The sequence below is a fragment of the Triticum aestivum genome, chromosome 1D (genome assembly GCF_018294505.1).
Source record: "Triticum aestivum cultivar Chinese Spring chromosome 1D, IWGSC CS RefSeq v2.1, whole genome shotgun sequence".
Lineage (NCBI taxonomy): Eukaryota > Viridiplantae > Streptophyta > Magnoliopsida > Poales > Poaceae > Triticum > Triticum aestivum.
Genome location: NC_057796.1, coordinates 449157052 through 449172797, shown reverse-complemented (window position 1 = coordinate 449172797; position 15746 = coordinate 449157052). Strand labels below are relative to the sequence as shown.

General features: G+C 46.9%; 1 pseudogene; it reads left to right on the top strand.

Annotated features, from left to right (window-relative positions):
* Positions 1–11518: 11518 nt before the first annotated feature.
* LOC123174362 (cytochrome P450 84A1-like) lies at positions 11519–15577 on the top strand (annotated as a pseudogene).
* The last annotated feature ends 169 nt before the right edge of the window (positions 15578–15746 follow it).

Below are 15746 nucleotides of genomic sequence, written 5' to 3'. Positions count from 1 at the left end.
CTTGTGGTTATTTCTTATCTTTACTTTGTGCAAGCTTTACTTGTGTATTATCTCTAGCTTGCTTGTGTTGCTTGCATCATATAGGTTGCTCACCTAGTCGAATATCGAGACAACCTATTTGTTGCAAACCCTAATTTGTTAAGAAAAGTTAAAAATTGGTAGTTGCATATTCACCCCCCTCTAGTCAACCTTATCGATCCTTTTGGCCATGTCTGCCGTGAGAAGGCAAAGGTGTTGCTCCGGTGTTGGTGACGTCCCGATCCGATGACAATCTGGTCATCCGCGTTGTCTAGCAGCCAAGGAATCAAACACGCGCTGCCACCGTCTGGTCAATGCTAAGGTCCTCGCGCATGGCATGAAGGATTTGGTTTGCGCCACTGAGAAGAAGGTCGCATGATGCTCAGCTCACCTATGTCGTCCCAGGCCTGCCCCTGGACTTCGACAACCCAATTCCGGGTACCTCCACCAACTCCCCGCCCTTCGACTTTGAGATCTGCCGCGTTCCAGCCATCCCTCCGTCTTCTTTGGCCACTACTACCGTGACAAAGACGACAAGGGCAAGGGTTTTCATCGGTGTGAACCTTTCACTGTCCTAGTCTAGCTTACTTTTGTGTTCTGTTGTCATATGTTCCAGCGTTGAACATGTTCCAGTGTTGAACCATGTCCTATGTTAAACTCGTTCCTATGTGCATGCTATCTAGATATGTGATGATCAATGTTGCATGTATTTGTATGAATTTGAGGATTGAAAAATGAGGGATTCGACTACCCGGATGAACAAATGAAGGTTGACTCCATGCTACCGCGGACACGTCTGGCAAATGAGGCGTCAAGATAGCCCATCCCATTGTGGTTGAAGATGATCTTACAATGCATAACTTCTCTCCTTATGTTTAGTATTTTTTTAACACTATGTTTAGCATTTTTGAATAAGTACACTTTCGACTATCAAAATTCCTACATCCACGGGCTCTTATGAAGCCCCAACATAAACTTCCTTATTACCCCCCCCGGCCCACCCCCTGAATGTAGGGCTTATTTGGTTGTTGGGGGTGGAAAAGCCCGGGCAGTAAACCCCCAAGCGGGGGATTTCCCTGCTCACATGGTATCCCCGTATAAACCATGAAAAATATCATGTTGCAGTTTGGACGCCGGAGGAGGGGGGAAGAAGGAGGACTGGAGGCCTATGGCAAGGGGTTGTCGCTGGATGGAGAAGGCAGAGAGTCAAGCACCACATCATGGGTTTCCTCCCCGACCCCTGGCGACATGGAAAACTGCCCCGTGGAAATGACGCAGATCGGAATCCATAATCCCTGGTGAGCGAGCGACCAAATACTCATGTAGTTTTCCGCAGGCCGACTTTGCCCCATGGGCTGTACGCCCCGGTTTTGGACGGGGATCCCGAGGGATTACGTGGAACCAAACAAGCCCTTAACGGGGGTAGACCGCAGCCACTAATCCTGGTCCAATTAATTACTTTCCGTGGGATTACGTGGAACCAAACAAGCCCTTAACGGGGCTAGACCGCAACCAAACAAGCCCTCGAAATATTTTCTCCTTATGTTTAGTATTTTTTAACACTATGTTTAGCATTTTTGAATAAGTACACCCACTAGTAGAAAAAGGGCCATTTGTCCTGCTTCGTAAGGGCCTTCTGTGCCGGTTTTGGAACCAGGACTAAAAGGTCGTTACTAATGCCCTTGGCCTTTAGTCCCGGTTCTTACACAAACCGGGACAGATGGGCCTCCACGTGGCCGCTGCGGCCAGCCAAGGTAGGGGGGCCTTTGGTCCCGGTTGGTGACACCAACTGGGACCAAAAGGCATCCACGCGTCAGCAACTGGCTGAAGCTGAGGTTTTTGTTTTTTTAAGGGGCTGGTTTTGGGGTTTTGGGGGTTAATTTAGGTTGTTATTAGCTAGCTAATAGAGAGAAGTGCCTCTCTTATATCTCCGTGCTTGGTTTACCAACGCTACTGCTATGCCTAAACATGGCTTAGATTGAAGTGAACGCAACATGTGGTGCATGTCGAAAGTAATACTAATCCTAACTTTGATCAAGTTTGGATTGTACTACTTTCGACATGCAGCACATGCATGTTGCCTTCACTTCAATCCAATCCATGTTCATTTAATAACTCTTCATGCTCGCATCATGCATCATCATATATAGTAACAAGTCCTACTAATCATCATCATACAACTTCTACTCGTTATTAATAACAAGTCATACGATCATCATCCTCATAGTTATCGAACCAACCCTACTTAATTGTTCTTAGCACATGATCATCAGTATTAGGTAGGACCTAAATACCCTCTTTAAGGTAAAATAGCATAAAACAATATAGACCCTGACTCTCCATTATGGAGAATGGAGATCATCCTGTCTCCAATTCTTGCGCTTCGCTTCCTTTTGCTTCCAAGAACCTCCTTACGACTGTCCATACATTTTTTCCATTTTTTGATTAGCATGTCTCCACTTCTTTGAGAAATCCGGTATGGACAGTTAAGATTCGTAGGATGACCTGGATATATGTTCAAAACACGAAGGCTGCCATTCTGATACATCAAATGAGGCACACAATCCTCTGGGATTCTCTGTTGAAAAACATAGTAATAACTTCATAGTTAGCAATGATGTACTAGTTTTAGAAGTATGCAAAAGATGCACGGATGTCGTAATAGTAAAAAATCTTACCAGGGTATCTCCATGGTAGTTACCGTAGTTCAACATGTGCACTAGTGGCACGTATTGACCATAATGTTGAGGAGTTTGATTGTAGATATTGTAATTCTCAATATCAGTACAAAATCCGACCAGATGATTTTTCTCCTGATAATGATAAGTTAATTCGGAGCCATCGGTGTAGTGGGTTTTGTCTACCATGTTCCGCACATTATTTGAACAATCAAAATAAGCTGTCAATGAAAATAAGCTGTCAACTATTTTGAAATAAACAATATAAATTAGCTAATAACTATGTTTGAGAAACTCACATAGCGGTAGAATTGGAGGCGTATCAACAAGGACCTAAATGTCCATATTGTCTTGCTCGATTTCAGGATCACCAAGATCCATGGTGACAAGCATACCCTCATCAAAACCATACATCTTGCAAAGTGCTTCCCATTTTTTGCAATCAAAATGGGTTACGCTCTCATAATTATACAGCTTTACTTCAAAATCCACACCATGATGGGTCCTTAGGTGAATTTTCTTTGTTTCGAAACTTTCATGGTCTTCAAAGCCCATCCTCTCCAAGACATAGCGTCTTGCATGGCATGGGATAAGCTAGTCGAATTGTAAAAGATGAAAAGTACACGTTGAAATATTTGAAGTCATGCTTAATTACGAAAAAATAACACTTGTCGTCGTTGCGTACCGTTTCAACATCGAAGGTCTCCTCCAGCTTAATGCTGAAGCGCCGATCTTCGTCCAGGTGAGGCCTGTCGCACAGACCTCGGTCGTCGTGGCACCAGTCGCACTCCCCCAGGAGACTTTCGTCGTCCGAGTACGACATTTCCTATGTTCATAATTCAAATATTAAACATCTACAATTAAATATATGTACTAAAAAACCTAAGTTAGATCATTATTATTCATCACGGGTTGACTATCGGTCTGTCGAGTCTTTTCTTGAAAACTCTCAGCTCACGTGGTGTATACATTCGACCGTTGGTGATGGTCGCTCCTCCTTTCATCCCCGAGTGCATTACACCAAAATGTCTAGCACACGGGAATGAAGGAGAAGCGACCCCCACGACAACAGTCGGATTCTTCGTCCTCTCATATATATATGGTGGAACTCTCCCTCACTTATTCCTCTCTGACATTTGCGACCGTCGGTGATGGTAGCTCCTCCTTTCGTTCCTGAGTGCATTACACCAAATTGTCTAGCACACGGGAACGAAGGAGAAGCTACCCCCACGACAACAGTCGGGATTCTTCGTCCTCTCATATATGGTGGAGACTCAACAGACTTAAAGTCAACCCGAAATATCGTTTAATTATCTTTCTAAAACCGGTTCGTGGCTGGTCTCACCTCGAGGTCGGAGGGGGTCCGTGACGGGGACGATGGCGGGGATGATGGAGGGGGGCTCCTAGATTTTTGCGAAGACAAAAACCCTATAAGCTATCAACTAATCATATGCATACGTCTTGCATAGTGCTCTCCAATTTGAGCATTCAAAGTAGGAGTAGTTTTCCAATTTGAGCATTTAATAAGCAAAATCAAATCACAAAATAAAGTAGTATTCAAATTAGGATGCATTCAATTATAAGCAAAACTACATCATCTCCATGCGTCCGTACATCGTCGAATATTATCACTAATACACCTCGAATACATATAGTACAGCTAGAACCGTAGCGCCCGACGGGTATCGGCGCGGGCGGTGGACACCCAAAGAGAAGGAACCATCACAGGATCATAGCTCCAGTGAGATCCCTGAAGAACCTGCCAGGTATTGTCGAACCTGCCCTCCAACTCAACCATGTAGCGACGGACGTGCTCGTCTTCCTCGCTGACACGGTGTCGTACCACCTCCGCGGTGTCCGGAAGCGTCGGCACCGTCACTGGCCCACGCGACCGCCACCAAACAAGGATCGGGTCAACGACGGGCTGGCTCCTCACCAACCTACGCCCCCGGAAGGTAGCACCTCCCAAAACCAGCCCCGCGGAGCCCAGTCCCGGACATGGCCCCTCTGATCAAGCCGGCCTCCTCCGCCGAGTCGATGACGAGGATGCGGGATTGGCATCGTCAACGTCGATGCGGGAATAATTGCTTTAACTAAAAAAATAAACTAGTTCTATTAATTTTCTTGCTAAAAATAAACTACTTCTATAGTAAAATAAACTAGTTTTATTAAATCAACTAGTTCAACTACTAAGCACTTACTATAAATAAAATAAAGTACTACTTACTCAAAATAAACTAGTTTAACTAGTTCTATTATTTTTCTAACTAATTATATTAAACACTTTCTCTTCTTACTCTATGAACAAAATTACAATAGAAAAAAATCATAAAAATTCTATGAACAAAATAAAAATTATATGAACAAAATTACAACAGAAAAAAAATCATAAAAATTCTACGAAAAAATTGACATATTCTTTGCATATATATGAACACACAAACATTTCATTATTCAACAATAATATCACCAAAAAATCTATGAACAGAAAAAAAATTCTAACTTTTGCATATTCATTTATGAACAAATTGCAACAACTCAACTAACTACACATCTAAATTAGGAAAATTCATATGAGCTCGTACTGCGCAAGGGGGCGGCGATCGACGAGGAGGCAGGGCACGGGGGCGACGGTGAGGGGCGCGGCGACGGGCGACGAGGAGGCAGGGGGCGGCGACGGCGACGGTGAGGGGCGCGGCGATGGGCGACGAGGAGGGAGGGGGTGCGGGGCGGCGACGGCATCTGGGCGGCACGGGATGGCGTCAGAGGCAGGGCGACGACGACGACGGCGAGGCGCAGAGGGGCAGGCTGGCGGCGTTGTCGGGGCGGGGAAAGACGAACTGAATAAAAAATTTCACAAGTGCTACTTATATAGACGAAGCATTGGTCCCGGTTCATGACAGCAACCGGGACGAATGCGACCTTTAGTCTCGGTTGGTGCCACCAACCGGGACAAAAGGCCTCTTTTCAGCAGCCCAAAGGGCGGGAAGCGGCGGCCTTTGGTCCCTGTTGGTGGCACCAACCGGTACTAAAGGGGTGGCATTGATCTCGGTTGGTGCCACGAACCGGTACCAATGCAACCCTTTAGTACCGGTTGGTGCCACCAACCGGGACCAAAGGCCTTGTGCTGCTGCGCCCGCGTCGAAAGTTTAGTCCCACCTCGCTAGTTGAGAGGGGCGCGCAGTGGTTTATAAGCCCCACTGCCGCACCCCTCTCGAGCTCCTCTCCATTGCAGGCTTACAGGCCTAATTGTCACTGCTATGCCTGATGGGCCTACTGGGCCTTCTGCGGGCCTGAATCCTAGCCCATCGATGGGTTTCTAGTCGTATTCAGGCCGTGGTGGCCCAGTAGGTGGCATATTTTTTATTTTTTACCTGTTTTTTTGTTTTCTTTTTTGCTTTATTTATTTTGTTTTGTTTCTACTTACAACAAAAAACTTATTTATTTTATTTTGTTTCTAATTACTTATTTATTTTACTTTATGATAGTTCTTTTTGCTATTAAAGTTTCTAACAAAAAAAGTCTTTATGAAAATTCCTTTTGCTTTTAATGATTTTGAACAGAAAATACTTCGATAGTTGCATCAATTTTATATAATTTTAGTTTCAATAATACTAGAGGTTGCTTATAATTTTTGAAGAGAAAATACTTTGATAATTTTAGTTTCATAAATTTTATTTATGTTATTAAAGTTTATTTTATTTTGTTTCTATTTATATATTTTATTAAAGTTTATATTATTTTGTTTCTAATTACTTATTTATTTTATTTTTTATTTTTCATGCACCATTTTTCATGCATTTACTGATTACTTTGAGCTATAAGACCCTAAAATCGAAAAGCATTTCAAATGAACTCTGAAAAGGTTGAAAGTTGGCATGGTATCATCATTTCATCCACATAGCATGTGCAAGAAAGTTGAGAGGGTTACGGCAAAAACTGGATGCACTTCGTGTACAAAACGGACAATCTCTTTCGAAGTATCAGGATTTCATACGGAAACTCGTCTGTTACAAAGGGATTTCAAATGAACTACGAAAAGGTTGAAAGTTGGCATGGTATCATCATAATAGTTGTGGAGAGAAAGTCTTGAGTTTTTCTTCGCTTGTGTCCTTTCCTTATTGCGCCGTAACCATGGATAATCTTCATCATTTATCAGGATGCTTGGGTCAGCCTTGACTTTGAAGGGAGGAATTTCATGAAACTTTTCATAATCTTCGGACATGTCTGACTTGCCCTCCACTCCCACGATGTCCCTTTTTCCTAAAAGAACTATGTGGCGCTTTGGCTCATCGTATGATGTATTCGCTTCCTTATCTTTTCTTTTTCTCGGTTTGGTAGACATGTCCTTCACATAAATAACCTGTGCCACATCATTGGCTAGGACGAACGGTTCGTCAGTGTACCCAAGATTGTTCAGATCCACTGTTGTCATTCCGTACTGTGGGTCTACCTGTACCCCGCCTCCTGACAGATTGACCCATTTGCACTTAAACAAAGGGACCTTAAAATCATGTCCGTAGTCAAGTTCCCATATGTCCACTATGTAACCATAATATGTGTCCTTTCCCCTCTCGGTTGCTGCATCAAAGCGGACACCGCTGTTTTGGTTGGTGCTCTTTTGATCTTGGGCGATCGTGTAAAATGTATTCCCATTTATCTCGTATCCTTTGTAAGTCAATACAGTCGAAGATGGTCCCCTGGACAACGAGTACAGCTCATCACAAACAGTGTTGTCACCTCTGAGACGTGTTTCCAACCAACTGCTGAAAGTCCTGATGTGTTGACATGTAATCCAGTCGTCGCACTGCTCCGGGTGTTTGGAGCGCAGACTGTTCTTGTGTTCATCGACATACGGGGTCACCAAGGTAGAGTTCTGTAGAACTGTGTAGTGTGCTTGAGACCAAGAATATCCGTCCCTGCATATTATTGAGTCCCCTCCAAGCGTGCCTTTTCCAGTCAGTCTCCCCTCATACCGCGATTTAGGGAGACCTATCTTCTTAAGGCCAGGAATGAAGTCAACACAAAACCCAATGACATCCTCTGTTTGATGGCCCATGGAGATGCTTCCTTCTGGCCTAGCGCGGTTACGGACATATTTCTTTAGGACTCCCATGAACCTCTCAAAGGGGTACATATTGTGTAGAAATACGGGGCCCAGAATGACAATCTCGTCAACTAGATGAACTAGGACGTGCGTCATGATATTGAAGAAGGATGGTGGGAACACCAGCTCGAAACTGACAAGACATTGCACCACATCACTCCTTAGCCTTGGTATGATTTCTGGATCGATCACCTTCTGAGAGATTGCATTGAGGAATGCACATAACTTCACAATGGCTAATCGGACGTTTTCCGGTAGAAGCCCCCTCAATGCAACCGGAAGCAGTTGCGTCATAATCACGTGGCAGTCATGAGACTTTAGGTTCTGGAACTTTTTCTCTGGCATATTTATTATTCCCTTTATATTCGACGAGAAGCCAGTCGGGACCTTCATACTAAGCAGGCATTCAAAGAAGATTTCCTTCTCTTCTTTGGTAAGAGCGTAGCTGGCAGGACCTTCATACTGCTTTGGAGGCATGCCGTCTTTTTCGTGCAAACGTTGCAGGTCCTCCCGTGCCTCAGCTGTATCTTTTGTCTTCCCATACACGCCCAAGAAGCCTAGCAGGTTCACGCAAAGGTTCTTCGTCACGTGCATCACGTCGATCGAAGAGCGGACCTCTAGGTCTTTCCAGTAGGGTAGGTCCCAAAATATAGATTTCTTCTTCCACATGGGTGCGCGTCCCTCAGCGTCATTCGGAACAGCTAGTCCGCCGGGACCCTTTCCAAAGATTACGTGTAAATCATTGACCATAGCAAGTACGTGATCACCGGTACGCATGGCGGGCTTCTTCCGGTGATCTGCCTCGCCTTTGAAATGCTTGCCTTTCTTTCGACATTGATGGTTGGTCGGAAGAAATCGACGATGGCCCAGGTACACATTCTTCCTGCATTTGTCCAGGTATATACTTTCGGTGTCAGCTAAACAGTGCGTGCATGCGTGGTATCCCTTGTTTGTCTGTCCTGAAAGGTTACTGAGAGCGGGCCAATCGTTGATGGTTACAAACAGCAACGCGTGCAGGTTAAATTCCTCCTGTTTGTGCTCATCCCACGTACGTACACCGTTTCCATTCCACAGCTGTAAAAGTTCTTCAACTAATGGCCTTAGGTACACATCAATGTCGTTGCCGGGTTGCTTAGGGCCTTGGATGAGAACTGGCATCATAATGAACTTCCGCTTCATGCACATCCAAGGAGGAAGGTTATACATACATAGAGTCACGGGCCAGGTGCTGTGATTGCTGCTCTGCTCCCCGAAAGGATTAATGCCATCCGCGCTTAAACCAAACCATACGTTCCTTGGGTCACGTGCAAACTCAGCCCAGTACTCTCTCTCGATTTTTCTCCACTGCGACCCGTCAGCGGGTGCTCTCAACTTCCCGTCTTTCTTACGGTCCTCACTGTGCCATCGCATCAACTTGGCATGCTCTTTGTTTCTGAACAGTCGTTTCAACCGTGGTATTATAGGAGCATACCACATCACCTTCGCAGGAACCCTCTTCCTGCGGGGCTCGCCGTCAACATCACCAGGGTCATCTCGTCTGATCTTATACCGCAATGCACCGCATACCGGGCATGCGTTCAAATCCTCGTACGCACCACGGTAGAGGATGCAGTCATTAGGGCATGCATGTATCTTCTGCACCTCCAATCCTAGAGGGCATACGACCTTCTTTGCTGCGTACGTACTGTCGGGCAATTCGTTATCCTTTGGAAGCTTCTTCTTCAATATTTTCAGTAGCTTCTCAAATCCTTTGTCAGGCACAGCATTCTCTGCCTTCCACTGCAGCAATTCCAGTACGGTACCGAGCTTTGTGTTGCCATCTTCGCAATTGGGGTACAACCCTTTTTTGTGATCCTCTAACATGCGATCGAACTTCAGCTTCTCCTTTTGACTTTCGCATTGCGTCCTTGCATCGACAATGACCCGGCGGAGATCATCATCATCGGGCACATCGTCTGGTTCCTCTTGATCTTCAGCAGCATCATCGGGCACATCGTCTGGTTCCTCTTGATCTTCACCAGCTCCCCCCGTTGCAGCATCACCGTATTCAGGGGGCACATAGTTGTCATCGTCCTCTTCTTCTTCGCCGTCTTCCATCATAACCCCTATTTCTCCGTGCCTCGTCCAAACATTATAGTGTGGCATGAAACCCTTGTAAAGCAGGTGGGCGTGAAGGATTTTCCGGTCAGAGTAAGACATCGTATTCCCACATTTAGGGCATGGACAACACATAAAACCATTCTGCTTGTTTGCCTCAGCCGCTTCGAGAAAATCATGCACGCCCTTAATGTACTCGGAGGTGTGTCTGTCACCGTACATCCATTGCCGGTTCATCTGCGTGCATTATATATAATTATGTGTGTCAAAATTAAGAAAATCAGACAAGTATTTATCTAAAGTAAGAAAATCAGACAATTATCTATCTAAAGTAAGAAAATCATAAAGAAGATAAGAACAAGAGGCTCACCACGGTGGTGCCGGCGACGAGATCGGCGCGGGCGATCGACGGCGGTGAAAACGAGGAAGGGGCGTGACGGACCGCTAAACCTAGACAAATCTCGGGAAAATGGAGCTCCGAGGTCGAGCTTCGAGAGGAGAAAGCTTAACTAGTGTGGCTCGGGCATTTCATCGAACACCTCATGTGCATAGGAGGTGAGCTAGAGCACCCAATGCCCTCCCCCTCGCCGGCCAGCAAAAAACAGAGCACTGTGGAGTGCTCTGCTGCGGCGATGGGGTATATATAGGCAACTTATTTGTCCCGGTTCGTGGCAGGAACCGGAACTAAACATCCCCCTTCTGTGCCGGTTCTAGGCACGAACCAGTACCAATGGTTGTGGGCCAGGAGCGCGGCCCATTGGTCCCGGTTCGTGCCTAGAACCGGAACAAATAGATCCAAACGAACCGGGACCAATGCCCACGAGGCCCCGGCCGGCCCCCTGGGCTCACGAACCGGGTCTAATGCCCCCCATGGGTCCCGGTTCGTGAAGAACCGGGACTAATGGGCTGGCCAGGCCCGAACCAAAGCCCTGTTTTCTACTAGTGACTTTCGACTATCAAAATTCCTACATCCACGGGCTCTTACGAAGCCCCTACATAAACTTCCTTATTAAGCCCCCCCCCCCCCTGAATTTAGGGCTTATTTGGTTGTTGGGGATGGAAAAGCCTGGGCAGTAAACCCCCAAGCGGGGGATTTCCCTGCTCACATGGTATCGCCGTACAAACCATGAAAAATATCATGTTGCAGTTTGGACGCCGGAGGAGGGGGGAAGAAGGAGGACTGGAGGCCTATGGCAAGGGATTGTTGCTGGATGGAGAAGGCGGAAAATCAAGCACCGCGTCGTGGGTTTCCTCCCCGACCCCTGGCGACGTGGAAAACTGCCCCGTGGAAACGACGCAGATCGGGGTCCATAATCCCTGGTGAGCGAGCGACCAAATACTCATGTAGTTTTCCGCGGGCCGACTTTGCCCCGTGGGCTGTACGCCCCGGTTTTGGATAGTGATCCCGAGGGATTACGTGGAACCAAACAAGCCCTTAACGGGTAGACCGCAACCACTAATCCTGGTCCAATTAATTACTTTCACATCGGTCTTTACGTAAAATTCTTAGGTAAATTTTTGTGGGTGTAGCATTACTTTAACTATTCACTTGTGAGACCTGCGGGCGGGGGACAAATATATAAACCATGCATCCACACGGATAGCTGTGGAGGGTTCTTGCAGTATTATCGCTATCCAGCTCGTGAGTCGGCTATCGTCAATGGCGGCCTCTGCAAAGATCGCCACGGAGTTTCTCAAGGATCCACTGATCTGGTTGTTCCTCGCCTCGCTGGCTTTCGTCATTCTGCAGAGGCGGCGGCTGGGCAGCGCGCCATTTCCTCCGGGTCCGAAGCCGCTGCCAGTCATCGGCAACATGACGTTAGTGGACCAGCTGACCCACCGCGGCCTAGCGGCGCTAGCGAAGCACTACGGCGGGCTGCTGCACCTTCGCCTCGGCAGGCTCCACGTCTTCGCGGTGTCGACGCCGGAGTACGCGCGCGAGGTGCTGCACGTGCAGGACGCCGCCTTCTCGAACCGCCCGGCCACCATCGCCGTCGTCTACCTCACCTACGGCCGCTCCGACATGGCGTTCGCGCACAACGGCGCCTACTGGCGCCAGATGCGCAAGCTCTGCGTCACCAAGATCTTCAGCCGCCGCCGCGCCGAGACGTGGCTCGCCGTGCGCGACGGGTACGGGGCGCTGGCCCGCGCCGTCGGCAGGCGCAGCGGCGAGGCCGTCAACCTCGGCGAGCTCATCTTCAACCTCACCGTCGGTGTCATCTTCCGCGCCGCCTTCAGCACCCGCGACGAGGATGGGCTCGACGAGTTCATCGCCATCCTCCAGGAGTTCTCCAGCCTCCTAGGATTGTTCCACATCGGTGACTTCTTCCCGTGGCTCGGCTGGGTGGGCCGGCGGGGCTTCAACCGCCGCCTCCGCACGGGGCGCGGCGCTCTCGATAAATTTATCGACAGGATCATCGACGAGCACATGAGGAGGGGCAAGAACGCCGCCGACCCCGACGCCGACTTGGTAGACGGCCTGCTCGCGTTTCTCGCCGAGGCAAACCCAATCAGCGGGAAGCACAGAGAGGACGCCCTCCGCTTCACCCGCGATAACGTCAGGGCCATGATTATGGTACGTAACTGGTACTGTATTTACCATCTTACAGTCTTCACCGTATATCCATGGCGGTGTGCTCCACACTAGTTCTACCGACGGACGGCTTGATCTGCAGAGTATGACCAAAATCCGACGAGAGAAACCTCGTACGTGTAGACGTGTTTGCTACTCCCTTCGTCCGGAAAAACTTGTCCCAAGCTTGCTTTTCAAATGGATGTATCTAGCACTAACTCTAGATACATCCATTTGAGGGACAAGCTTTTTCGGACGGAGTGAGTATTTGTAAGTTGCTTGATAATGACTAAAACATCGATCGATTTTCCTTGGTGAAGAAAGGCGAGGCAGCGGGGAGCTCCAAGGCGGAGAGGGGGGTGACGAGGCCAGCGTCCTGAGTGAGGAAAAGCCATAAATGAGCGGGAGATGGGGATGCAGCGAGTGGGAGGCTTAGAGGGGTAGCCGGGATAAGAGAAGAAGGGTGGTGGAGGGTTAGAGGGGTGTAGCCGGGGGTGGCTTGGGCAGAGGGGAGGCGCGCGAGGCAGCGCCTCCGGCTGCGGGTGGCGGGAGCTGACGGTCCGGCCGATGTCAGACGGGCGGCTTGGTGCAAGGAGGAAGCAAAGGGAGGACTAAAAATGCATGAAAACAGAGAGTGGTTTTTCGGTTCCCGGGTGCCTAAGCACCCTCTATGAACAGTAAAATCAAAAAAAAACTGAAACTTTGCAACATCAAAGATGATCAAACTTTGTAGGTGCATGCAAGTTTTCATGCCAAAAAACCATTCGAGGAGCTCTACACATGAAAAAGATTTTGGTGCTTGAAGTTTCAAGTACTTTTAGCACTAAAATCTGAAACTCATTTGTACACTTTTCTCTACATGATATTTTGGCATGAAAACTTGCAAGAACCTACAAAGTTTGGTCATTGCAAAGTTTCCGATATTTTTTGAATTTTTTTATATTTTTGGTATTTACTGTTCATAGAGGGTGCCTACGGACCTGGGAGCTGTTACACCTTTCTGATGCACGAAATGGACGTGTGGAATCCACATACGCCAAAAAACTCAGCTGCTGCCATATAGCCGGTCTGTTTTTTCGACTCATTGGTCATTTTCTTTCCATGCTTCTTATTTTTAGTTTCTTTTTTTACTCTTGTATTTTGGTCAATGGACTTTCTACTAGGTGGTTTTGATACCTAATTATTTATCTATTATTTAGGTAATAGACTTTGGCTTGGATGGTGTGTTTTTTTTTTTGCTTTTTGCTGATTTCTTGTTTTATTATTATTTTCATTATTATTGTTTTTATTTTAATTTTTGGTTTGTTGCTAGTTTTAGCAAGTGCATATACGTATTTAGATGTCCTTTGGGTGTCTTTTCTTCATAAAAAAAGTGCATATACATATTTTAGTGTTTTATTTACATTTCAAAAGTAACGGGTCGCAATATATATTGCATGTACCCTTGATGTTTAGAGAGTGTAAGTAGTACTAGTATTGCGAAAAGTACAAATACACTTGTTCGCTGAATGGTTTATGGTGAAAGGTGATATTCATGTAGATTGTACTTTCGTTTGCTAAAAAAATGTAGATTGTACTTTCATTGTGTTTTTGGTGCAAGATCTTTATATAGAATAAGTAGCCGTGTATTACCATTGTTTTCACATGCTTTGAAACATGAAAATCATAGCAAGCAAGCTTGTAATAGAGGTTTTGAAATCACTTAAATTTGGTTTTTATTTGATAGAGACATGTGTCATTTTTTGTATGGTGCATTTTTCTTTATTTATACTGAGTTGGATATCAGTCAACATGATAGTGCCATGCGGCGTTGTTTGTATGGTGCAAAATTTTGATTGGGACCAATTGAAAACCAATCAAATGGTAAAAATAGTCATTCTCTACATACATATAATCAAAGGCTAATATCGGTTAATACGCACAACTCCTCCTTGCCATTGAGGACATGAATAATTTTGTAAAGGAAATAAAACTCTCAAAGGTGCCCTTTAGAATAAAGGAACCGTGGAGAATAACAAAGTGAGGCTTGCAATCATATGATAAATAGATATAACATTTGTACATTTTCTATTATTAGATTCCATTAAAGAAATTTTATTTATGACATGAACTTTTGCTACAAATTTGTGAGAGAATCAAGTATGAGTTCCAGTCTCGTGTAAAACTTCTATTATTAGATTTTGGGTGGGGAGAGAGAGACTACCTACCTACCATCAACATCACCGAATCCCTTTTAGCAATAACGAATCAGGGATATGTATAAGTACGTGGTAACGTGCATGTGCCTATCTATGCAGGACATGTTGTTTGGTGGGCCAGAGACAGTGGGGTCCATGACCGAGTGGGCGATGGCAGAGATGATGCGTAGCCCAGACGACCTACGACGGCTGCAGCAGGAGCTCGCCAATGTGCTGGGGCTCGACCGTACCGTGGATGAGCCCGACCTCGACAAGCTCCCTTTCCTCAGATGTGTCGTCAAGGAGACGCTCCGCATGCACCCGCCCATCCCACTGCTCCTCCACGAGTCTGCTAAAGACTGCGTCGTCGGTGGCTACTTTGTGCCCAAAGGCTCCCGCGTGTTGGTGAATGCATGGGCGATCAACCGTGACCCCGGGGCCTGGAAGGACGGCGACACGTTCCGACCTTCGCGGTTCATGCCCGGCGAGCGAGAGGCCGCCGGGCTGGACCTCAAGGGTGGCTGCTACGAGTTCTTGCCGTTTGGGTCCGGACGGCGCTCCTGCCCTGCGCAGGGGCTTGGCCAACATGCGGTGGAGTTCGCTGTCGCGCAGCTCGCGCACGGATTCAACTGGGAGCTGCCCGATGGCATGAAGCCCGCGGAGCTTGACATGGGTGACATCTTTGGCCTCACCGCATTACGTGCCACGCGGCTCTACGCCGTGCCACCACACCACGCCTCACATGCCCCATGTAAGTATTGCCTCACATGCCCCATGTAAGTATCGCACCAGACTTGTTCCTTGTAACCGTTGGTCCGTTCATTGTGTACCCCGATCTGCTTGGTTTGTTTTGGACTTGATCTCCGAGTCCTAATTCGCAAGAAGAGACTTTCTATCAATAAAGAGCACGGTCATAGATGTGGATTCATGAGCTGTCTCAGTATTCAATTGTTCATGATATTCGCGGACATGCGTGCGTGCGTGCACACGCGCGTGTGTGTGTGTGAGAGAGAGAGAGGGAGAGAGATTTTACATCATATCAACCATGTTGGTATGTTATAGTTGCTGACATTTTTATCTATAATACGGGATTTTAC